The 27,341-nt window shown below is 35.2% G+C and overlaps 1 long non-coding RNA gene across 13 annotated transcripts in view; it reads left to right on the plus strand.

The window, feature by feature from the left end:
* LOC127073481 (uncharacterized) overlaps positions 1–24,024 on the plus strand; it is a 27,204-nt gene extending 3,180 nt beyond the window's left edge. For 5 of the 13 annotated variants that reach the window (XR_007785765.1, XR_007785764.1, XR_007785760.1 and 2 more), the window contains 4 exons: positions 21,930–22,206; positions 22,345–22,490; positions 22,994–23,054; positions 23,173–23,491. This is a non-coding gene — a long non-coding RNA (uncharacterized LOC127073481). Of the gene's footprint in view, positions 1–21,929; positions 22,262–22,344; positions 22,491–22,993; positions 23,492–23,929 lie in introns of those variants that run through there. The other 8 variants (XR_007785772.1, XR_007785770.1, XR_007785766.1 and 5 more) reach the window with 8 other exon arrangements.
* The last annotated feature ends 3,317 nt before the right edge of the window (positions 24,025–27,341 follow it).

Below are 27,341 nucleotides of genomic sequence, written 5' to 3' on the forward strand. Positions count from 1 at the left end.
GGAAATGAGAAAAGTTGGTAACAGAACACCCGTCGACTCGTCGAACCACGGTATCCGCCTCCCAATCTTGTATCGGCTTTCCACTTTTGAGAACTCCCAGACCGTCTGACCCTTTTCTGCTCCATCATCTTGTATTCCCAATCGCTCGCGCTCGACGAGAAACATATTCCTGGGATTTATACATACTTTTCAATTTTCCGACTTTGAAGAGTCTTCTTGATTAATTCCAAAGGTCGTCGGACGTCTCTCGTCGTCTCTTCTCGTCTTCCAACTTACTCGTCCCTGATCAGACTCTGCGGGGAATTTCTACAGACTTTCCAATCTTCCGATTTGAAGAGTCTTCTTGATTATCATCAAGGAATCGTCGTACGCCTCAACGTCACTTCGTCGTCCCTTCATACATTCATTCCTGAGCGAACCCTCTGGGGATTTGTTTCATCAACAGCTTCCACATCACAACCTGCAAGTGAATGAAGAATATCCAACAATACCTGCAAAACAGATCGTCAGATAAAACCGTGCCCCAGGCATGTCAAGATTTCAACACTTGAGTCACCCAACCTTCCAAATAAGATTTCAAGCTTTCAAACTTATAAACATGCATTGGAAGGAACCTGTATGTTTTAAAATGCAAAATTCTTTATCAAAAATATCTGGATGTTTTTGCAATCAAAGCAGTAATGAAAGACAAAAACAAAATTATTTGACTGAATATGCATTTATTGATTGGAAAAGCGTGGCTCAAATGAGCAATACAAAAGGAAGCAATTCCTGAAAGAGGTAATTGCACAAAAGGAAAAATCTATCCTAATGGCAATGAGAAACCCGTAATCTCATCGAGTTCCAACTCAGTTACACCCCATATGTCCTCAGACTCTCCATGCTTTCTGCCTTCTGAACAAGACGATTCTGACTGATCCCTACCGGGCATTATCCATGATGCTTTAACCAGAGCGCAAACGATCATGCCAGACGCAATTGTTCGTTTCAATCCCTCTTTTGCCTGGACCGCCCTTCGGGTTTTCAGTCCACCGGGATACCATTTTTGCCCAAGTCGCCTGTTCAGGTTTTCGACTTGCCGGGTGTATATTTTTTCATTTTTATCCCTAATTTTTGCCCGAAACTTTCTTTCTGTTTTTTGGTTCGCCGGGACGCCCATTTTTGCCTGGACTATTTTGTTCTTTTCGTCCAGCGGGTCTCTTTACACGAAGTATTTTTTTAACTGCGTCCGCATTCACAGGGGATGGAAAATCCTCGCCATCCATGGTCGTCAACAACAAGGCTCCACCAGAGAAAACCTTCTTGACCACGAATGGACCTTCATAATTCGGTGTCCATTTGCCCCTTCGATCGTTTTGAGGAGGAAGGATCCTTTTTAGCACCATATCACCCATGTGATACACCCGAGGTCGTACTTTCTCGTCAAAAGCGCGCTTCATCCTTTGCTGGTACAACTGCCCATGACAGATGGCTGCTAGCCTCTTTTCCTCTATCAGGCTTAGCTCTTCGTACCGGGTCCTTACCCATTCAGCCTCTTGCAATTTCACGTCCATCAGGACTCTCAAAGAAGGAATCTGAACCTCAACAGGTAACACGGCTTCCATTCCATATACCAATGAGAAAGGAGTTGCCCCAGTAGACACACCGAAGATCAATACCCAGGATACCAGTTTCCTACTCAATCACACCGTCGTTGGTGTATTCAAACGTTATCCGGGCAACAAAATCTTATTCTCCTTAACCTCCCCATCAGACATCAGAATCCGTTCGGATTTGGGGTCAGGCCCTTCCTCCGGGATCGGTCACTCTCAATCTTTCGATTGGAGCACCTCGAGATGTCCTCATCAGGGCATTCAAACTTCATTGGTTGATAACCCACCATGGGTTGCGGAGCGATGTAATCAGACAATACACCCCTTGATTGCTTTCTGAGAGTATCACAAATCAGTCAACATTCCTTTACTTTCCTCGCAGCCCGTCCGGTCAATGCTGGATTCTCAAACCCATACTTGATCGGATCCATCTTGAAATCCACAAAGTGGTATGAATCAGCATATACTGTCTCAGTCGGCGAGCAGCCTATGCCAAAGTACATTAAGTTTCTCGAACTGTGAATGTATTGTTTCACAGTCGGTGAACTTTTTGCTAAGGTAAATTGCATGCTCTTTTCGACGAGACTCGTCATGCTGACCCAACACACCTCGTAGACCCCTCGAAAGCTGTCAAGTACAGATTTGACAATTGCTTCTCCCACAGGAATATCAGAATCAGAGGTTCCGCAACTCATTCTTTCTTTTCTTTCAATGCCCCTTGGCAATCATTATCCACCTGACCGTTTGATTTTTTTTTTCAACATCTTGAATATAGGTTCGCACGTGGCTATTAGATGAGATGTGAACCATGACAGGTAGTCCAATCTACCTAGGAAACCACGAACCTCTTTTTCTGTTTTTCCTCGGTTCAGGCATTTTTTTTTAATTTTTTTTTATTTTTTTGCAGGATCAACCTCGATTCCTCTCTTACAATGAACCCCAATCATCTTACCGGACCGCACTCTGACAATGCACTTATCTGAATTCAACCTCAGTTTGAATTGTCTCAAACGGTCAACCGACTTGCCCCGGTCAGCCAGATGCCCCACTTCCGCATGGGACTTTGCTATCATGTCATCAACATAGCAATTGATTCCACGACGAATCATATCATGAAACAAAGTCACCATGGCTCTCTGATAAGTAGCACCGGCGTTTCGCTTTTCTGGAGTACAGTCTCCTTTCCTTGGTAGCTTGTACACAATGACACCGGTATCCGACCCCGGCATATCCTGACATGACCAGGTGAAGGCATCCACCTGCTCTTTCAACACGACTACCATCCTGCTCTCGATTCGCCTCTGAAGCGGCCCAATTTTCACTTTCCGACCTCAGCGTGCTTGGAATAACAACCTCAATCCGCTCTGCATGCGGCCGAATCACCTTCTCCTCTGGTTTTAACATCCTGGTTAATTCCAGCAGATCACAATCTTCTTCGCCTTCTTCGTCAGCCTGATTGCTCGGATTATCGCAGTCATATGAGGGGTAACCAAATTGTTATCAACGAGATCCGGAGAACTATTTTTGAAGTTGGGACGAGACAAATCAAAAAGGAAAAAATGAAAACAAACATTGCCATTTTTATTTGTTTTTAAAACTGCAAAAATAAATGAAAAACAGGGAACACCGCTTTTTGACTGAAAAACATCCATTTATTAATGATGCAGAAATGCAAATTTAAACATGATGTGGCCCTTACAATTGACCATTACGTGTCGGGCAACACGTAAGGCTTTCATGCATATAAACTGAAAACAAGAAATTATTACTCTTCAGGATGAGTGACAGTGCTGATCTTTTTAAGCCTTCCAGTTCCCTGCCACGCACGATTTTATCCAGGACTCAAGTTCACAGTCACTGTCAGTCTCTTCCCCCACCGTATAGGCGTGATCTGAATCTTCAGCAATTGCATTCACCATCACCTGACCATGCGCCGACATGGGATTAGCATTAACATCTGACAATAGTGAAAAATGGAGGGCCTTGGACTCCACCAGGTCTTGGACAATATGCTTAAAGGCTCTACAACCCTCAATGTTATGCCCAGGCGCACCAGAATGAAATTCACACCTGGCGTTCTCATTATAGTTAGGTGGCCTCTGATCTGATCTCACTGGAGCTAACATCCTTGGCTGAACCATCCCAAGATCCATCAACTTTTTAAACAGAGCAGCATATGGCATGGGTGGCTTGTCAAAATGACGATCAACCCCTTTTCCTTTCACTTGGCTCCCAGCTCCCTGTATCTTCTGTGGGGTTGTCTGAGGTTGCTGTCGGACTGACTGTTTACCAGCAGGGAGGGTTACCGCCACAGTGTGCTGGTAGTAACGACCCCTACCGTGTCCTCTCTGGGCGTACACAGCACTCGATTCACCTCATCCTTATGCTGGTCATTACCAAAGGATTTCTTCGGTCCAGATGACGAAGCGTTTCCTTGCATGTTCCCCATCTTCAGCCAGTCTTCAATCCTCCCCACCTTTTCGGCAATTACTTTCTGCCCCAAGGCGAACTCTTTCATGACATTGATCAGCTCTCCCATCTTCTCTTTCAGCTCGAGAATGTCGGTGTTGGACGGATTCATCATTCCTGTGCCAATCAAACAGGTTAGAAACTAACACCTGCAAAATAGAAAACAAGTTATCATGCATGAATGCAATGTCCATCCACATGAGGAACACTTTGTCTCTTGATCCTGGCTTCATTGAGACAAATAGTAATCCGGCCGCAATATTCTGATATTCAGCATTTACTTCCCTCATACAGATCAGAGATATATGATTTAGCATGAATACCCCAACCATGTGTGTGCTTGTGTGAGTGCATACGGTAAGGCAAATAAAGCTTGAAGATCAACCACTGAATGAAAAATACCATCACATAGCCAAAAGTGCATAATAAGTGCCATAGTCATACATCAACCCAGATAAAAATCAAATACAATCCTCCGGAATCAGGAAAGAAATACAAGCAAGTAGATTCCGTCAACAAGCCTGAAGGTAATCCACACAAATGACAAAGCTAGCCTGATGAGGGTCCCACAGAAGGCCCTGTATCATCAACCATCTTCGCGAACTCTGCGGCGAACCTGAGTTCGGTGTTTTCCTGCTGCAATCTCCCCACTTCCTTCTGATGAATCTTCATCTGCCTGAAGTAGTGATCTCTCTCAGCCATGTAGTGATCCCTCTCAGCCCTGATCTTTGCTTTCTCCGCTTCCCACTCTGCAGCCAGAACTTTGGCTCTAGTATCCCTCTGATCTCTGACAAGGAGTTGCCTCCTCTTCTCATCTTCAATCACCTTTGATGCTCTGAACAGCTTCTCCTTTGTGATGTCATGCTCCCTGTTGGATGACGTCAAGGCTTGGCTTATCTTCCCATAGTAGGCCGTGTCCATCTCAAAGCGCTTGGCTTCCAAGGCGTGTCGCTTGTCTTGATCTTCCATCTTTATCTTGATCTCCTGGTTGGCTGTCTGAAACCGAGCAACAGTCATCTCCAATTCCACTTTCTCTGCAAGCAACTGATCTCTGGCCCTCTTCATCTCGAGGAATTCTTCCATGCTGACAGAAGAACTTGGACCCTCAATCATAGGACACACAGGATCACCCCCCGGAAATGGTAGAAATGTAGACTCAATCCTCTTCCGAAGCCAATCATCGAATAAAGGAAAATACCGGCTGTTGACTTTGCCAAACGGAACCTTGCCCTTTCTCTGGATGTTGCGCCATGCCCCAGACACCTGTACCAGCTTGGCCTGATCGCCCTCAGCTGAGAAGTAAAAGGACTCCTGAATCTCCCGCTCAAGAGGAGGAACCTCCACAGCAAACCCCATCTGTCTCCTAAGAAGCATTGGGTTGTAGTTGATGCAACCCTGAACTCCTATGAGAGGCACATTAGGGAATCCCCCGCAGCTATATATGAAATCCTGTCCAGCCAAGCCATTATGAGTCCAAGCAATGTCATCAGCCCGCAGACCCATCAACCTGAAGGACCACTTGACACTGGGATCAATCTGAACAAAGGCACCTCGGGAAGGCAAATATCCTATAAACCATTTGAAGAGCAACTGAGAGCAGCACCTGATCAGACCACCACGTCTCTTCTCATTCCTGTTATGCACTGAGTAGTAGACATCTCCAATCAGTGTAGGAACAGGGTTTCTCTGCATGAACAGTCTGATAGCATTATGGTCTACAAAATTCTTCTGATTGGGGAACAGAACAATCCCATAAATGCTCACAGCAATCAATGCGCACACCGTCTTCCAGTTACCCATAGTAGCATGTTCCTTGGCTTTAGCCTCCAAGAAACTCAAATGAAAACCGGGTGACTTTCCTTTTTCCTTCAATCCTTCCTTGACCGTTTCCGGACTCAAATAAAGAGCACAGGAAATCCCAAGGACATCTGGCTCTCTCTCAATAGCACAGAAAGGAATCTGATCTCGGATCTGCATACCCAGAATGCTAGCATAGTCTTCCATCAGAGGTCCCAACAGATAATCCGGGAATACAAAACATCTCAGACCCGGGTCATAGAACTGGAGAAGAGTATGAATGGCACTTCTGTCGCTGTCAGTGAGTCTGAAAACCATCTTCAGGATACTACCGTATGCCTCTCTGAACATCCCCACATGGTCGGGTGTAATCAATGCTATCATCTCCTTCAGCACACCAATCTCTGGATTGAAGAAACTGTAGGCAACGTTGTCTTTCAGACCGGTCCTCATATCTGAACAGAAAGTCTCTCAACCAGGATCTCGATCAAAAGTGTCCCTGCATATGGGTAAACATGTGTTAGATGCAATTAATGCAAAATGCAATGATGCTGATGAATGAATGCAATGCGTTGCCATCCTCCAAGCCATCTGATCATCCGCACTGAATCTGATCTCTGGACCGATCATGACCATCTGAAGAATGTACCATCACAAATCTGACCCACGGGTTCCGAAATAAACGGAAGATAGATACATCATCATCATCACTGGTCTCTGAGCGGACACACCATCACCATCTGAATCGGCCCGGGGAATCCTGAAATAAACGGATCCCCACTGATAAATATCACGGACCGGGGAATCCTGAAATAAACGGATCCCCACTGATAAATATCACGGACAGCACTCCGGCGTCTCAGAAATAAACGGCCATAAATCCGACTTATAAATAGGACCCACGGAACAAAAAGTCACAATCTGAGTCACCATCTGAACATGCATCTGTAAGAATCACCCTCCCCTCACAGGTAAATTCTAAACAGGTTATCCTAAGGCGGATAATAGTCTCGACAATCGGGCGGAGATACTCAATGGGTTTGCCCTTTCGGGTGTGCCATTGTAGCTCTCCTGAGATCGTCTAAACCAAAGATCCGGGAAATGATCGGTCACCAGAGTCAATAGTTCAGATGAAGTAACTCAACCAAAGTGAAATATTCCACAATGGAAAGCACTATCAAATGAACCTCGTCCGGCTTGTGGTATGTCACGTTACAACATCATGCTGATTTAGCAAATGAGGAACGTGAGACCCACACTAATCCTAGGTGTATACTCGGGCCTGGGTTTTAGCCCCACTCAGAACACCCATCCCAAAACAGAGGAACCACCTGCACAGAGGATAGCAACATGATAGTATGATGCATGCAGATATTAATGCAAATATATACACAGGTTAGAATAATAAATGCAATAAATAACACAACACAAGCAACCCAAACCAATCCTAAAACACTAGGAAGGACTCGCTTAGGGACGATGGACCAGCACAGGTCTACATCCGATATCCCCAGCAGAGTCGCCAGCTGTCGCATCCTGCGAAAAATCAACGGCGAAGCTCAAAAACAAAAACACACACAGAGCCGCCACTGCGCGTTATTTATCCCAAAAGCGGGAAAGGAAACGCTCAGAGAAACCTGGAAAGACATGGTCTCGCGACCAAAGAGAAAGGGTAAGGGAGTCGGTTACGCAAGGGGAAGGTATTAGCACCCCTCACGTCCGTCGTACTCGACGGGATCCACGTCCTAGAATAAAGAATAGGTTGCTAAAACATCACACACACAGGGAACGCAGGTGGGGTTAGGAGAAGGGAGCTCGATAGGACATCGCGTCCTATGCCTACATATCTTGTCTGGAACAAGAATCAGAGCCACTGTAGTTCGGCTTACGCACGCCAAACAACACAAAACATACAAACAAGCAAGGGTGGCAAACATGGAGCCCGACAACCACTGGATGGAATTACGTCGGCATCCGAACCAAAACACGCACAAAATGGCAAACATGGAGCCCGACAGCCAATTACTGGACTTACGTCGGCATCCGAACCAAAACACAATCAGATAACAAACAAACACACGCAAAAAAGAAAAAGGTTGCCCGGAGTGGTCTCGCACGACCACCTGCCTACATACCTCGTCTGGAACGAGGATCAGGGCGATGTAGTTCCCCTGAAAGGGACTGAATTACTAGCCAGAAACCAGGGAGACACAACACTAGGGAGACTACGACTCGAGCCTAGATGTTGTCATGCAAAGTCACCCTAAGTTCAGGTTTCTATCCTACTTGCATAAGCAAGCCCATCCTAACCAGGAAAGAAGCAAGCACACAAGCAAACAACATACAAGCATACATCAAATGAGAACAAGCATCTCAAACAGGCATGTCAATCAGATATCCACAGAGCACCCACTATAGCCAAACAAGGGGGCTCAATCAACAGGTTTGACTGCCTCAGCAAGTCGTCTGTACGGGCTGGGTTTGCTCTTAACCTTGCCATTACGAGGCTAAGGTGAAGCAGATGAAAGGATGAAGTGAGGATCAGACCTCACAGCTCTTATCCCTGACCAGGGAGAGCTTCTGACAAATGAGCATGGGTCCAGAATGGGGGAACCCTTCTATACTCAGAGACTCTGACACAATGTGCACTGCACAAGATCTTGGGCTTGTGATCTCAATGCTACAACCATGTAATGGGAGCAAGGAGAAGACTCAACTGAATAGTGGGGGGTAGACTGCATACCCTTACCTTCCACCAATTGCCTTATTTAAAGGACTTTCACCTGCTTGGCACGAAAAATAAACAACCACAATCATTGCCTCTTAAGGAGGACTTCAGACATTTGCCCGGCCCGGTAACAGCCGGGTCTCCAGACTACATGAAGTCAAGAGGACCTACCTCAAGCGGTTTACACAACCGAGCAGCGGCTACCAAGCAAGTTCTTAAAAGAACTAGAGCGACTAAAGGTACCTGTACAAAAGCTAACCAGTTAATAACTCAGACAACCAATCAGAAAACAACAAGTTAATCAGTCAAACTATGTAAGCCAAGGCACACAAAGGCAAGCTATGAGCTCAAGCCCAAGCTTCACAACCTACAAAACAATGTTATGTTAGTGTACAAACATCAAACAACATCATTTCAATCAACTTGGATCATTCTCCATGAGCCTTATGCTATTCATCCTGAAAAATCAAGCAAATATTAGCAACTAGACCACTAGGCCAAGCCTAGGGTCCAAAAGCAAGAAAAATTCCTAAACAACAAGGTATCTCTAACCAAAGTCAAATTAATGCAAATAGAAAACCAACACAATTAGTCCCATGTCCATATCATTCATTATATTCATTCCATGCACAAAACAATCCAACTTATGCCAAATGGAACACAAAACATCCAAACAGAACTATTGCATCCAATTCCATATCAAAACAAATCTAAAAATTCTCAAATAATTTACACCTAAACAGAACCTAATCAAGGGCTAGCATGTCAAATTTTAGCCTAATTGGACCAAGGTAACTATGTCAATGAAAATCAACAAAAACAGACACAATTTCATGCTCCAATTCACACTATCAACACATGCATTTACTTCAAAAATTCACAAGTCAATGAAAACAGTAAAGAAATGAGTGAGACCAAAACAGGGATGTCACATCATGTGTCTATTACAAGCATATCAAATTTCATGATCATTCAATACCATATGAGCATTTCACATCAAATATTCAAACATGTGTCACATGAACTTGCATAATTGGCTAACAGAGATGAAAAATAGCAATCAATTTGAAAATGCTACATAAAATTCCACAAAAGTTCACATAACCTCTTAACATGTTAATCAACCATCATGCAAAATTTCACATTAATCCAACAAGTATAGGTCACTCAAATAAATCCAGCAAGTTGGCATAATGAGGTGTGACACAAATTGTCACACCTAAGTTCCAAAATTCATAACTCAATGATCAGGTATCAAAAATTCATGAAATTTACATATAAATGAACATCAGCCAGTCAACAATCATCACAAAAATTGTCAAGAATTTATTTTACATTATGTGCATTTTATGAACAAAATGGTAGAATGTATCAAATTTGAACACATGTGAAACAAACCTAAGTCAATCCAAAAATATACCATGCACAACTTTGACCAATAGGTCAAACAAATTCTACACTCAACAACAAAGTCAACACAAAAATTTCCACATTTTTCTGAATTTCCTGTGATTTTTTATGATTTTTTTAATGTGTTAATGATTTTTTATGAATTAATTAAATTAATTGAAATTTGACAATGGCATTTCTGTAAATAATGATGGCGGGAGCGGGAAACAGCTAATTCAAAAATTTGAATGGAAAAACGGATCAAGCAAGCTCTTATCATCGTCTTCACTCAAAACATTTCCAGAACACTCAAAAAAATCGATGAACATGAAATCTTAACCAAAACGAGCAAATGAGCATCCGTTAGAACCGTATGAACATGTACAATCCAAATATGAACTTATTTTAACCTAACAATTGCTATATCATGCGAATCGATCATGTTAGGGTTTGGACACAAAAATTCAAATCCAGATTTCATGCACTACAGTTCGTCATTCTCAAAACTAACTATATCACAATGACCTACGTTTCATGCTCTTCAAAACACACATAAGCATCGAGCAAATCTTGAGATTCGAATTTTGACATACCTGTTATGGCAGTGTGATTCTAGCTGTTCTTGAGCCTCAATTCCACAAAACAGATGAACTAGGATGATGAGGAAGATGTTTGATGCATTCAAATCCGCTTGCCTTTGCTTCTAATGCTCCAAATCCGAATTCACCATTGATGATGCTTCTTGGAACAGTCGAGAATCAGTATTCCTTGCACTCCAATTTCCACAAACAGCCAATGATGATGATGAAAGGAGTTGGATGCAAAAAGAATTTCGAGAATTGGTTGAGATTTGATGAAGTTTGATGAAGTTTTGTGTTTATGGTGTTCTTGAGATTTTGAGAGAATTTGGAAAGTTTCAGATCTGAATTTGATGAAAATGATTTTTTCTGTTATGATTTGGAAGTGATTAGGAATATATATGATACCTTAATCCAAGCTTAATCATGTTAATTAACCATTTGGAATGTGTAAGTGAAATGTTAATTTTCAAGTGAGGGCAAAAATGGAATTTCATAATGCCAGCTCATTGCCACCTCTTTGACAGCTCACACACTCTCTAAATGACATGTGTGAGCTGTTGCAACTTGTCCCACTCTCATTGGATGTGTAATTTTGAAATTCACCATGTGGTAGCTTAATGTCCAATTTTGCACTTTCATTTTTCAAGCCAAATTCCAAACCACAAGCCTTTGCCATGAAATGATGATTCCAACAAATTTCAAATACCATTTGTGAGGTGTAGCAAAAATCCCCACTCAAAAATTCCAATTATTTCACAAGTTGGACAATTTTGCCCTTGGTCCATTTTAACTGTCCAGTTGAAAATTGACTTTTTGCATTGACCACTTTTGGAAAAATCCAATTATGCACCATGAAAGTACATGTCAAATGGAGTTTGTGCATATAAAGAACTTGCAATTTGGACAAACCATGTGGAAATTATGGCCTCCTGATTATGGGTCATTTTTGAAATTCACTGAGCCCTAATTTTCCAACCATACATGGGATTTTCAAGTTCTTGGACTTTTTGGAAAGGTGAGAACAAGATCTACAACTTTCATGTTGAACAAATTTTCATTTGAAGCTTCCTTGGACACGTGGTCTTGAGGTCAAAAACTTTCCATTTTTGGAAACTTCAATTACAAGTCACTTTCTATTTTTGGCAGTTTTTGTCCTGACTTGATTTTCTTCATTCTTAAGCTTTGAGATGTCAAATAACACTTGTTCCAACATGAATGAGATGTGTCTAACTCACTTCCACCTCCAAATCCATCAGATCATGTACAGTTGACCACAGTTGACTTTTCATCTGATAGATGAATTTGGCAATGCATAGATCCAATTAATCTCCAATCTTCAACTGAAATGGCTCAAGGGTGACACCCTAGTCTCAATAAGCACAATATAATCATAGAATGAGCCCCATAACCATCATAAATCCCATCTCCTGATTATGCCCTGATTGGCCCAATGCAACTGATTAGGGTTGACCAGTGGTCAAAACCCTAATCTCCAGGAATCTTCTTCAATCTTCTGATGACATCCAACCATGATGATGATGATGTATCATTGCAATCAAGATGAAGACCAACATCCATTGAGAATCACAAAACCCTAATGCACAGCCCAATCCTCAGATGGCCAATGATCAGTCAATAAACCCTAGGCTTGCACTTTGACTTTCTCATCTTCCAACAAAGACTTGGGAAGATCGCTTGCACAATGTAACCACATGATATGCAATATGCAATGCCTAATGACCTAAAATGATATGCTATATGTTAATGCTAGTCCCAAGAGAGGAGGGCAAATTTTGAGGTGTTACATTATTTAGTGGACAATGCTTCTAACCATATGCATCCTCTAACTTATCTCTTGGAATGCTTCTTCACTAAGTTTTCTCTTATGCTTAACCCTCCAACGACTCTTTCTCTACCTCTATAAAAGGAAGTTAAATATTTGAAGGAATGTTACACTTACGCAATACAATATCTTGAGCATAACTTTGAGCTTTCATTTGTAACTATTATTGCACAAGATCTTAAGATTTCTTATCTTTGTTTATCTTATACAATTAATTGATTCTAAACATCAGTGGGTTCATTGACAGGGAGTGATGTGTGTTTTGGTGAGGGAATTAGTGAGACGGTTGGAGAAATATGGTTAAGGATGGTGTAATCAAAATCATCTTTAGAGACTAAGTTCAAATTAATACATGTTTCACTAGTAGTCATAACATCTAAAGCAACTGATTTTGGGACAACTTCTTTAGGAACGACAAAATCTTCCACAAATTATAAGCCAGCCATAACTTCAGCAACCTAAAGCTCAGCAGGTTCCAAAACACCACCAACAACTTCTTGATTCTCAGTAACAGAGGTTTCTTGATGCTTTTCTGACTGATCTATGATGACAGATGCTAAAAGTTAATCAACCTTGAGAGTAGGCTTAATTACACCTTTTGAGAAGAGTCGTTTGCATCTTTCTTCTTCCTGATCAAGGACACACCCACTTCCTCTTCTTCCTATTTTTCTTCCTCAATCTCTGCCAACTTCCTAAATCTCTTCTTCCTCAAAGGTGTTTCTTAAATAACAGAAACAGAAGCAACCTTCTTGGGAGACTTTCCACTCCTAGTCCTGAACGACATTATTTCAGTGGTAGCAACCATGTTTTCAACTTCTTTCTCAACAACTCTTTTCTTAGAATATTTTTTAACATCCTTCAGAACATATGAAGCCTCTTGCTTCCTCTTCTTAGACGATTTAAAAGCATCGGTAAGCTTGTTAGGAATATCTTTGAGTATGATTCTTTTTCCTTCCTTGAAGGATTATATGATGAAATTCTTGATTACTTCAGGGTTATCCATCTTGGTGATGATAGGATAATTCTCAAGATAATCGGAATTGGTACATATAACAGAGAGAGGATCTTTGAAGCAACAATCTTACTTTTCTTTATCAACTTCATGCTAGCCAAAACAGAAGTAGATAAGATATTTCTATAAGTCTCTTTTAGATCTCAATTGTCAGGAAAGTTTCTAAGGGCATCAATTAGATGACATTGAAATAACAATTCGGACAACAATCTAGCATAAGGCACATTCTTCTTGCGAAGCTTTGTGATGTCCTTGATAGCTTCACATATATGGTTGAAGATGTAAGCTGATAAATTTATCTTGTCTTCATTTTTCAAATAGAAAATGAAATGTTTGTGATCCCATGAAATCTGATAAGTACTTCCTTCTCTAGGAATCAGATAACCAATTAAAATCTTGAACAAAAGCCTAAAAGTCTTCTTCATATTTTTGACATTCCCAGATTTAAAAGAAAAATATTATCAGCATTATCAAACAAACACCACTTGATAGCATCTGCTTCAGGATTGTTGTCTTTGGTGCCCATAACAAATCTACCAGAGTTTGGTGAACTAAAGAGTTTGGCAATAGTTTTCTAAGTAATGACCACATCAATAACCATTACAACAGATCTAATTTTAACATCTTAAAACTTTTTCAAACCCACTTCTTTCCTTGTCTTCCACTCCAAGGAATTGTCATATTCAATGAGAAGTCTAATTTCTTCACATGCAGCAAGTTCATTAAAAACTTCTGCCCTAACCCAGAAATCTTTCACAAGATAAGGATAGGTAGGATCATTCAACATATCAAAGAATGAAGACCACTCTTGAACTCTAAAGAAACTCCAAAGATCATACCCATTTTGACTGAATGAGTCAAAGTCAACAGTTTGTTATACCAAAAGCTTTAGATCATCTTGATTCAAATTCATGGTCTTAGGCTTGATAATCATACTTTTTCCAGTTTTGACGATCATGTGTGCATTTCAAGAGGAAACCGTTGACGAACAAAGTTTTTAGGGTTATTTTGAAAAGGGGGTTTTCAGAGAAGGTTAGAGAAAACAAAAGTGTAGGTAGTGAATTAGTGAGGTATGTGATTCTGATATAAAGAAATTGTTTTTGAGTGAAAAAGAAATTTTAAACATAAAATTACATAAATGCAGTAGAGGACAACAAATAATCTAACTACAACATAACCAAAAAGAGAGGAAATATTTACCCATCAGATTCACTCCATGTGTCAGGAGGCATTTCATATTAATGACACATAGCAGAACAAGTGCCAGAGGTAGTTGCTGCGAAGCGACCACCTATAACCTAAGCATATGTAGTTACTCTTATTCATAATATTAGGGGTTGTTATGCTTCATAGGTTAATTGTTCATCAAAACCTATTAAGGAGCTTCTGATCAAGGTAGCTTCTGAACATCATCAGATTCTGACATAGAGGAAGAATCTTTTCCAAGCCTTCTTTGTAGTAGCAGTCATTGAGATTGTTCAAGAGGAATATAGTTCTAACAACGCTCTTCTACAAACAATCAGAAGTCTCTTCTGACTTCTTAGAACAACTGGATAAACTTCAGAGATACAACAAAGAATCTGAAACACCAATTCTTTTGTGGGAAAATTCCAGTCTTCCCAGTACCAGTAATCTTGTCTTACTGGTTTTTGTGTTTTTTGACTCAGAGTCAAAATCAACTTCAAATTCTAAGTTTGAGAAGGTTGAGGTCTTCAAAGCAAGATTGGCTTCTTCATTTTCTCCTTCATTATCAAGTTTTTCCCATGTTGCTATGAGAATTTTCGTGAACTTGCTTCTGAAGTTGTTCTTCTGGAAGCTCTCATTTTTGCTTTTGTCTTTTTGAGGATCAGGACATTCAATAATGAAATGATCAAGCTTCTTACAGTTGTAACAACCATCCTGATCCTTACTCCTCGAACTTGACTCTTTGAAACTATCTTTCTTATCAGCCAATTTGTTCTTCTTCTTGGCCAAGCATTTAAATCTTTTGATGATAAAGGTTAACTCGTCATCATTAGATTTTACATCAAAAGCTTCATCATGAGTGGCTTCTTTGAGCTTTTGAGAGGATTTCTCATATCCCCTCATATATTTTAAAGCCACGACTTTAATGTGCTTTTCAGGCTCATATCCATTTAACTCGGTCACTTTGAGTATGTATTTGGCAGGAAGATTCCTAAGAATCTTCTTGATATGATCCATAGTGGTCTATATCAAATATGACGGAAAGAGTATTTTTCTCAAGATATTTTTTGTACCATGATTAAACCGAAGGTGAGAAAAATACATAAGGGGTGTGTGTGTGGGTGTGTGGGGGGGGGGGGGGGGGGTGAATTGTGCATGTTTAAAAATTGTTTCACTTCTAAATCAACAAGTTCAGATTCTGACCTTAAAAATAGATATAGTAGCTGAAATAAATTGATCAGAAGTAAATGCAAGCAACACAAAAAGATTATCCTGGTTCCTCTCCTCAACTGGGAGTAGTCTAGTTCCCTTGCCTCAACAAGAGCTTTTCACTATAACCAAACAAGTTACAAATTTCTCAAGCACACTTGCAAGAGACTTCAATGCTCAATCAACCTAGAAAGAGACTTAGGCTCAAGCAACCTTGCAAGAGACTTCTGCTCAATCAACCTAGAAATAGACTTCCTTACTCAAGTCCTCAAACAAGAGACTTCCTTGCTCAAGCATGCAGGCAAGAGACTTCATCTAGTTTAAACAAATAGTTTAGTAGAAATGGTAAGCATTATATTTTAGATATACAATCAAAAGTATAACAGTTGTGCAATAATCACAAATGTTTTACAACCTCTTAAGATTTCTAAGATAAACAAAGATAAGAAATCTTAAGATCTTAGGAAATAACAGTTACAAGAAATAACAACTCAGAGTTATGCACAAGATCTTTCAATGTGTTGCAATGTTCTAAGCTTCCTTTGAATCCACAACTTTCTTTTATAGAGGTAGAGAAAGACTCATTGGAGAGTTTGAACATAACAAGCAAACTCAGTGAAGAAGCATGTCAAGAGAGACGTTGGAGTGCATCTGATTTGAAGCTTTGTCCACTAAATAATGGAATTGTTCACATCACCTTTCAAAGTACTAGGTATCTACCAAAAGGTAGAATAAATTGAAGATGTCACATCACTATTCCTTGAGCCTTGCAAAATAAAATCCTAGTTAACTCTGTCCAAAAATCTGAGACTTTGATAAGATGTCATATCATAGCATCCAAAGTCATAAATCAAATTGAGGAAATACACATTTCAATAAATGTAAGTATCCAATATTTAAGTACAAAATAGAATAGAAGACAAGCTTACATGGTGAAAAAAATGATGGCACATTATATCAAGTCAACTAAAATTGAAATATAATTTGTAGAACAACATTGTAACAAACTACCATATGAAAATCAGAACATGTAAAGTATAGAACAAACTATTAACATGATTTAGAATGCATAACATGTAAAGCGCATATTTTTATAAGGTTTTGGCTCACATCATTGTTTCTGCTTGAATCCTTTTTCTGAATATATAAAGTATGAGACAACATTTTTCGAGAGCAACCTCAACTTTATTCTTCTCCATCTAATAAGCAAAAAATATCTTATCAAAGTGTTTCTCAAGCAATAATAATATAAACGCAACTTGTAATAGATTAAGCACCATTGCTATATAAATAGAATACTATTAGAGTAAACACATGCACCATATTTTGAAATTAGCTATCATTAGAATCCATAACTCATGAAGATCATAAAATTGCATATATGAATTTCTCGAAATCAAGTTATAATACCAACAAGTTGCTATGCTCCATCCAAATAATCTAAGACAATCTCAAACATGTCAACACATGAAAAAAAACCCAACGGTCACTTTGAAACCAACATGTATATTATAAGGAAATGTGGCACCTAAAATCAATGTTTGTATAGCACCCAGAGGAGGCATGTGGATCGGTTGAACAATGATTTAATTCAGACATTTAGGGGTAATTTTGACAATAGTGCATTAATATTATCTTGAACTTTGCAATTGACAATTAAAAAGAAACAAAAATTTATCAAGAAAGTGAGACTTAAAAAGAAACGGAGTATCTCACCTACACTTTTTATCTTCTCAAATATTTCACACTTAGTGAATTTCTGCACTCTTTTTCTTTTTAAAAAAAACCACTCTTCCTTAAAAATACTTTGTTAAAACTGAAATCTTCTCAAATATGTCGATTTAAGAACTTTTCTTATTGAGGTATGTCATATATCTTTTATCTTTTTTATGTTATTTTATGATTCCAACTTTTTAAAAATAATTTTTCATAGTCAGATGAATAATCTTTTTGTTCTTGTTATTTTTGAAAGATAAATACAAAATGGAAGTCTGAACGATAATAGAATAAATTTGGATATGAGTTTGAATATTGAATATTCAGTAGAAAAAATTTCTTCAAAAAAAACTGGTTCTTTTGAAATTATTGTTGGTTGTAATATTATACACGAAGTTAAAGAAATTGGAATTTTTGAGAAAGAAAATATTATGATTTTTAGTCAAAATATTGAGATAAATGAATTTTTACAAGAAAATGACGAGGATGACACTTTTAAGGAATCAAATATTATTATTATTATTGTTAGTCAAATTTTTCTTAGTGAGGAAGAAGCAATTGTTTTTTTATAAGAGATATGCATATCAACACGGATTCTCAGTTTGAAAAGACAGATTCATCAAACAAAATGGATTTGTGAGTTGGCGTGATTTCTTTTGCTATCGTGAAGGTAGAACTTCCTTGAAAATCATAGAACCATCGAAAGAACAAAGAAATAGAGAATCAACTAGGTGTGAATGTAAATCTCATTTGCGAATTTCTTTGCAAAAAACTCATGATATGTTTCCAAGTGAGATTCTTACCTGCTAACCGAATGATTATTCTGAATGGATTTTCTTGTTAAAGGAATGTGGACTTTCAATCAGACAATTAATGCGTGTCATGGAGCTAGAAAAAATGTGGAGCATGGTTATGTTCCATTTATTGAAAAAGATGTTTGCGCTCTGTTTTTGAAAGCCAAGGAAAAGTTGAAATAACTGATGTTGTTGATCTTCTTAAGTATTGTGAGGATGCAAAAAAGAGTTGTTCTAAATTTCAGTATGCATATACACTTGATGAAGAAAGAATGTTAGAGCATATATTTTGGTCTCATGCTTATTGTTTTGATTGGTACCAAGAATATCGCGATGTTGTTATGTCTGATACTATACAAAAGCATGATATAATATTAGAAAAATGCAAAAAATTGAACATGAACACATTTGCAAGAGCAAGCCCATAGTCTTCTAACATGTTTTATTTTTCAAAAGCTTCAATAAGAGTTTGAAAGGTTCATCCAATATTCAATTCATCATGAAAATGGTAATGTGTTTGTGTTTCGGTATTATAAAATATTAATAGTAGATAGAAAACACATGGTCTTTGGGATGGTAAAATAGCTACATGTAAGTGTAAGCACTTTGAGTTTAAGGAGATATTACGTTGACACATTCTCAATATTTTTCTTTATAAAAATTGTCATGAAATTCCTTCCAATTACTTGTCATCATGATGGCGGTTTCAAGTATCATATGAGGATGATGAAGTAAATCTTCAACCAATCAATAATGTGTTTGAGGATCAAATAATATGTTACAACAATGAAGTTCATGTGAATGATATTGTTCAATGTCCTCCGATTTCCAAAATAAAAGGTCGTCATAAAGATGGAAAAGAGCTTTCACATATCATGAATACTTATGGATTATCCAAAGACGTCTTAAAGGTGGAAAAGAGCTTTCACATATCATGAAATTTCAAAATGTCCTCTAAAACAAAATATTCAATTTTCTTTCGCACAAAAAACAAGAAGAACAAAATTTGTAAAGATGCAAATTTAAATCCAATTCTTCTCCCAAAAATTTTAATATACATTTTTTAAAATATTTTTAACTTTTATAATTTTTATGTTTTTTATATTTTTAATTCGTTAACTAAAACTATATATTTTTTTATAACAGGAAGAAATTTATGATATATGTATGAAGATCATGGAATAATCTTATTTTTATTTTTATTTGAATATTTTTTTAAAAAAAATTGTACTTGAATAATATATTTAGAACTATAATTTATTTTACTATATTTTATACTTTTAAAACATTTTAATTTTATATTAAAAATCTTTTAACATAACTGTTGCTGTAATATATTATTGTAATTTAAAGCAGAACAATTTTAAACTGATTTAAAAATGAAAATAAAATAAAATAAAAGTTTGTCTTAGATATTCTAAACATTTTATTTTAATTCAGAATATAAAAAACTGTATAAGTAAGAAAATGGGTAATTTTATTCTAATTATTTTTAATAAATATAAATTTCAATATTTTAATTATTATAATTAATTATATGTTTCAAAATAAAGTAGGCAAAATTGACTATCATTAATTACACCTTTGTACCCTTATAACAAAACCCATGTAAATATTGAGAAGAGGAAAGATAATTTAGAGAATTAAAGCAATTATAATAGGTGGATAGGGTGATTTAGGGAGAGTTAACTTAATTGAATTATTAGCATTCAAACGGGCCGTCTCTGTTTATTTTTTTTTTAATGTGGTTGGACGTCAAACTTTAAATGTGTTATTTTATTTAATTTTGATATAAATTAAAAGTTTTATGTAATAAATTTTGTGATATGAATTTATATATAATAATTTAATTTTATATAAAATATATGATAAATAAATATCATTGAATTGAGATAGTAAATAAAATAAATAAATATTTATTTATAGAAAGATCTCTCTCATTAAAAAAATAGATTTTTTTTAAAATAATCATGTTTTTAAAAAAAAATACGAAAATAACCCACTTTTTAATTTTTTTTCCAAAATAACCATGTTTGGGGAGGATGCGTCGGGGGATGTTTGGGGAGGATGCGTCGGGGGAGTTGGCGCACCCACTAAAAAAATAAGAGAAGGCGCCAAATGCATTGGGCCTCATGAAGAGGCGCTATGGCGCCTGTGTGGCATGTGTGTTTCTTTTGAAAATAAAATTTATTGGGAAGCGTGGATGAAGATGGAATGATCGAAAAAAAGAATTGAATTTTGATGATTTGTCTCCACATTCCTTCTTCAAGACATTTATTTTGTTTGGTTTTAGAAAATATTATATGACATTTATTTTGTTTGGTTTCAAAAAACATCGCATGTTCTATCAGGTTAGAAAGCCAAATGTTATGTTTCTCTATTTGATATAGGTAGGTAGAATTTTGAGATGTTATATAAAGCTGTGAAAGTATATTCTATAATCGCATTCCATTCTTTTTTTCTATATTCATTATGAAATCTCAAACAATATCTTTTGTATTTTTATTTATTTTCATTGTAGTAAGACATTCTTCCCGTATAAAAATGACAAATGTTGGTAAAGTTGCTGAGAAGGTAGATTTTGGTGAGGCTTTTGGTCCAGTTGCTGAGATGATAGATTTTGGGGAAGTTGTTGGTTCAGCCGTTGATGTTTCTGAAGTTACTCCCACTCAGGGAAAAGAAGAAATGTTTCTTTTGTTGCATTGGGAAAAATTGATTGAAGTGTATACTTTTTATTCTTATTCCTGCTCCTCCAACTCCAACTCCTTCTTCCTTTGAATGAATTAGTAAATATAGGATTTGGATTTTTATAATATATTAAATAAAAATAATCCTTATCCATTTTATAAAATTATTATTTTAACATAAAATTAAACAATTATTATTTTCACTAAAAATTATTATTAATTGAAATATTAATCTCTTAAACGTTCCATTCTCGACCTATCTTCGCTGTTCCATTCTCGATTCGACTCCTTGGTTCCATTTCAATCCTCCTCCATCGCTCCCGTTCTCGGTCCTCCATCGCCGTTCTCGGTCCTCCATCGCCGTTCTTGGTCCTAAAGAACCATTGAATAGCAAGTTAGGGTTTATTGTTTATGTATGTTATGTTTCTTATTTCTCATTTGAATTTGACTTCTAAACGCTGAGCTAGGGTTTAGAGCTTTTGTATGTTTTGAATACGATTTTTCTTTTGAATTTACCTTCAGTAATAGTGAGTTAGGATTTATTGTTCTTGTGATCCTTGGGTTAATGTGTTAGTATGCTGGAAATTGAGATATTTGTGGCATTGGGCACATATAAACTTTTTATTCATTGAGTTGAGCTTTGAGAGTTTTAGCATAGTAGATATTAGTTTACAAAGCTAATATGAGGATAGACTTTTAGCATGTTTGGTTTTGCGGTGGAAAGCTCGTAGAGGTGCGTATGTCCAGAAGCTAAGAATTCTAGCTTCTTAAAATCATGTGGAAATCACATTGGAACACGCATTGAAGGGTTGTCGTGGTTTTTTTGATTATGATGGTGTGTATTTTGTTTAACATTTGTATGCTTTGTAAATTCCTGAGAATTTGTAGGGAGTTGTTTTTGATAACTTTTTTATATATTGTTGACAGGTGAAGTATAGTATTAATCATGTGCTTAGCAGTTTTCCGTGCATGTATCAGGTTTGAATACTTAAACACAAACATCAAATGCTTGTTCTTCACTCGTATGCTTCTGGAGTTCTGATTGGGTAGTTTTTACTTGAGCAGCTCGCCGAAGGTGGTACAGCTGTAGGAACTGGATTGAATACTGTTCTTGGCGTCTATCATCACATGCAGAAAAACATTGGCTTGTAATGTGCTCATATTCTCCTTTTGCAGGCTGCCCGTGATGCTTTTGTTGAAACTAGTAGAGTCCTCAACACAATTGCAGCTTCTTTAATGAAGATTGTTAATGATACTTTGTTAGTGTTTATAAAGACTGATGGAATTCAAATGCAATTAAGTCTAATGAAACTCTTAATTTGTGCTGTCTATTTTTTCGCAGTTATATGAAGGCATTAAGAGACGGTTGGGAGAGCCAATTTCAGTGGGTGTGGACGATCAACAGACTTTGATGCTGCAGCCAGTACAGAAAAATCTCTTGAGACATGCTCACTTGTAGAGCATATATTACATTTGGAACCAACCGAGGTGCCCAATTACACACATGATATGTTCTAATTGAATTGGAGAATGAAAAAATATTGTCCTAGCTTATCTTTTATAATAAGTAGTATTAAGACTATAACTTTAATTAGTGGTAGGGTGTTTGTCAATCCATTTAGATACTCAAATGGAGGAGACTGTCTTTTTGTTTGTGGTGTCACTAAAGTGAAATAATGGTAGTGTCCTTTTCCATTACATCTTTCAAGAATTTGATTCTTTTTTTAGCAATACTTTCTTGTGTTTAAAAATGTTTATTAGACTTTGTCTTGTTATGTTAGAGATACGTGAATTTTCCGATTTTATCATGATTATAGATGGTTACTTTGTAAATGGATATGCTGCTTAGCACATTATCCATAGTGCTTTTACTTCACTTTGTATTGAAAGTTCTCATGTATCTAAAGCCAAAGAATATAAGAAATGTGCTTTAAGATTAATATTTTATGCATTTAAAATAGCCTGATATATAATTTTTCTTTGCTTTTCAGGGGGAAGATATTAGTGTATGTGTTTGTTTAGCAAGTTTGATGTCATTATTTGATGAAAAAGGTACATATCTATGTAGTTTTGATCTCTGGATTAGTAGTCTTAGGTGGGTTAATAATGTTCTAGGTGTAGTAAAACCAAGCTGAAATAGTCATTGGTTGTGGTGGTGATGCCATTTCAGGAGACAAAGCAGGATCCACCTACATTGAGTTGAAAAATTGTCATTTGAAGGTGACAAAATTTAGCTTTCTTTGAAGTTAACTACTTAGTTTCTTATTCTCTCTAAACCCTGAAATGATCCTTGTTGCCATGTGATTTAAGTTGGAAAGCAAGCATGAAGCTGCCTCAGCTATTGTTGATGTTGCACATTACTATAAAAAATTAATATAAATGCCATGTTTGTGAGTGTGCGGTTATTTATAGCCACAATGCATTTGTTAGAGTGGCATCACTTGTATTATGATTAAGAAAGTAGAAATTTCAATGCTAATTTTCATCTACTCTCTTTTAATGCAAAGGCTATATCTTGCTTAAACAATGCAGTAAATATTTCTGTAAAATTGGAAGAATTTCTATGGCTGCTAAATTTTTTTGAGTTATTTTATATTGAATGAATCTTTTTATACTGGTTTTCATACAAATTAATAACCACTATTATTTGGCTATCACAAAAATAAAATGCATTAAAGGGATTTAGCAAATTCTTCAAATTATTTTTCTCTTTTTATAATATTTCCAATGCATTTATATATTTATGTAATACAAATGATCATTTTATATCAATTTCCTCCCCTCTTTTAAATTTTCTCTCAAACAATGTGAAAAACTCACCTCCTTTTTTTTGTTCTATACAAAACCTTGTGATGTTAGCTAGATGACTATCACATTGATAAGATTTTATTATGTTATTGATTTATTTTGTTTTTATGACATATCAGATTAAATCAAAGAAAGTTACTATAACAACATTGCTTGCCAAGACTTCAACACTCGAGCTGGCTAAACACCCTATTATAAACTCTGGTTGTACAATAGCAGCTAATTATTTTAAAATTATAAAATAAAAATATAATTATTTGTTGGGATAAAGATGGAAGGATTGAAAAAAAGGGATTGAATTTCATGATTTGTCCTCATTTTCTCTCTTTTTAGTCCACATTAATTTCTTCTATTTTTGTTTGATTTTTGTTGGGTTTCAAAAATCACTACATGTTATATACAGGTGTGATTTCAAGTATAACAACATGTTATATCACATGTGGTGTATTATACCATAGGTGTGATTTCAAGTATCACTGCATATTATATCACATATGATGTATTTTTTCTTCTATATTAAGGTGAGAAAGTAGAAAATCAAATGGTAATAGATTGAATGTTTCTCTATTTTATATATATTTTTTCTATATTAGTGTTGAATTTCAAACATCAGTACATGTTATATCACGTTTAAAATGGTTATTTATATTAAAAAATAAAAATTTAAAGATGTTATGTTTTTAGACCCTAAGATCAAAATCTAAGGGATAGAGATATATTATATGAATTGAGATTTGGTCAGTCAAATATGTTATAAATTGTGGATAACCGTGTAATTAAGATTAGACGAATATATTTTTAAAAAATATAAATATTTATTGGAAAGCGTGGATGAAAATGGAATGATCGAAAAAAAGAATTGAATTTGGATGATTTATCTCCACATTCCTTCTTCAAGACATTTATTTTGCTTGGTTTCAGAAAATATTATATGACATTTATTTATTTTGGTTTCAAAAAACATCGCATCTTTTATCAGGTTAGAAAATCAAATGCTATGTTTCTCTATTTAATATAGGTAGGTTATAGGTAGAATTTTGAGATGTTATATAAAGTTGTGAAAGTATATTCTATAATCACACTTCATTCTTCTTTCTATATTCACTATGAAATCTAAACAATATCTTTTGTATTTTTATTAGTTTTCATTGTAGTAACGCATTCTTCCCGTATAAGAATGACAAACGTTGGTCAAGTTGCTAAAAAGGTAGATTTTGGTGAGGCTTTTGGTCCAGTTGCTGAGATGATAGATTTTGGTGAAGTTGTTGGTCCAACAGTTGATGTTTCTGAAGCTACTCCCACTCAGGGAAAGAAGAAATGTTTCTTTTGTTGCATTGGGAAAATTTTGTTGAAGTGTATACTTTTTATTCTTATTCCTGCTCCTCCAACTCCAACTCCTCCTTCCTTTGAATTAATTAGTAAATATAGGATTTAGATTTTTATAATATATTAAATAAAAATAATTCATATCCATTTTACTATTTCTCAAATATAAGATATATAAGATATGATTATGGTGTTGTGTCAAAAAATAAAGCAAGGGATTTGGGTTAAAAAATTTTATAAAAAATTTGGTCGAAAGTTATGTACTTGAAACTTCATTCCTTCATACTCCATCAGAACGGAACTGTAATGTTTTAGTTTAAAAATATATTATTTATATTTTTGTATTCATGAGTTTTGCTTGGGCTCTAGTTTAAATATAATTTTTCAATTGTATTACTTTTTATAAATAATATTATTTTAAACATAATATATTTTTAAATATTATATTACTTTTTATAAATAATATAATATATTAATACATGTCTAAGTTATATAAAATAATACTTAAATATTTAATATATAAAAAATTAATAAAATATAAATACATTATAAAATAAAACACAAAATAATTGAATATTAATTTGAATATATTAATATATAATATTTTTAAAAATTAAAGAATAAAGATAAAATTTAATAAAATGAAAAAAAAACAATATATTTTTTAAAAATAAAACATTATAATAAATCAGATTTATTTTAATAATAAAATAAATACTATCAATTATTTTTTAAAAATCGTGCATAACTTAAATGAGATACTTTTTTCGTCCTAAATAATAATTTCTTTATGATATTTCACACAAATTTAGATTATAATTAATTTTATAAATAAATAAATTATATATCATTTATTAATGATATGAAAAGATGATGAAATAAAAGAATAATATAAATAGTGGATAGTATGATAAGAAAAACTTATTAATATTTAATTTATATTGCAAAACAACTTAAAATATAAAACAAAATATTTTACAAAATAGGAGTAACATATAATTTAAAATGGAAATAGCAATTTATATTGATTATAAATAAATTATATAAATATTGAAGAATATAATTCATATATTTAAGATATTAAAATTTAAAATAAAAATTTAGTGTCTTTCTTTTATGATCTAAGAACAATGGCTCATTAAATATATGATGAAAAAAATTAACATGAAGGGTCTGTGGTGCAATGGTAACTTCTTTCATTATTGATCCAAAGGTTGTATGTTTGATTCTTGTTAGTTGCAAAAATAAATTCACGCATCCTCCACCAAACATGGTTATTTTGGAAATTTTTTTGAAAAGTTGGTTATTTTCGTATTTTTTTTAAGAACATGGTTATTTTAAAAAAGAAAATCAAAATAACAAAACAATAAAAAATATGAAAGCCTGAGAAAATACATGAAATAATATTCAACATATTTCATTTGATAATATCTCATCCAATATGCTGCACGGATTATTTATAGACCGGTTTTTGTTGTTAAATTTGAAATATTTAAATAATTTATACAATAGAAACATACGATATTATTTCATAAGTATATAAAATTTTATTTCAAATGTAATATATTATAAAATTAAGTTTTACATTTTATGTAAATCGATAAAAAAAAAGGAAGAATATATCCGTATTTTTTTTAAGAACATGGTTATTTTAAAAAAGAAAATCAAAATAACAAAACAATAAAAAATATGAAAGCCTGAGAAAATACATGAAATAATATTCAACATATTTCATTTGATAATATCTCATCCAATATGCTGCACGGATTATTTATAGACCGGTTTTTGTTGTTAAATTTGAAATATTTAAATAATTTATACAATAGAAACATACGATATTATTTCATAAGTATATAAAATTTTATTTCAAATGTAATATATTATAAAATTAAGTTTTACATTTTATGTAAATCGATAAAAAAAAAGGAAGAATATATCATTTAATAAAGAGACTCTTTTAATGACTATCTTTATTAGTAAAAAATCTACTTTTAATATATAAAAGTTAATTACTACCATAATTACTTAATTACCCTAATTACAATCCATAATACATCTAATTTCATGTTCCTATAAGTAATTTCGTACTAAATTCTATTTAATACTCTAACTAACTCTACCATTTTACAATTTAATAAATTTGTCTCGACAACATAAAAATTGATTCAACTATATATTATATAAAATATAATTAAAAAATTGATT

This window comes from Lathyrus oleraceus, chromosome 4 (assembly GCF_024323335.1).
Source record: "Lathyrus oleraceus cultivar Zhongwan6 chromosome 4, CAAS_Psat_ZW6_1.0, whole genome shotgun sequence".
Classification (NCBI taxonomy): Eukaryota; Viridiplantae; Streptophyta; class Magnoliopsida; order Fabales; family Fabaceae; genus Lathyrus; species Lathyrus oleraceus.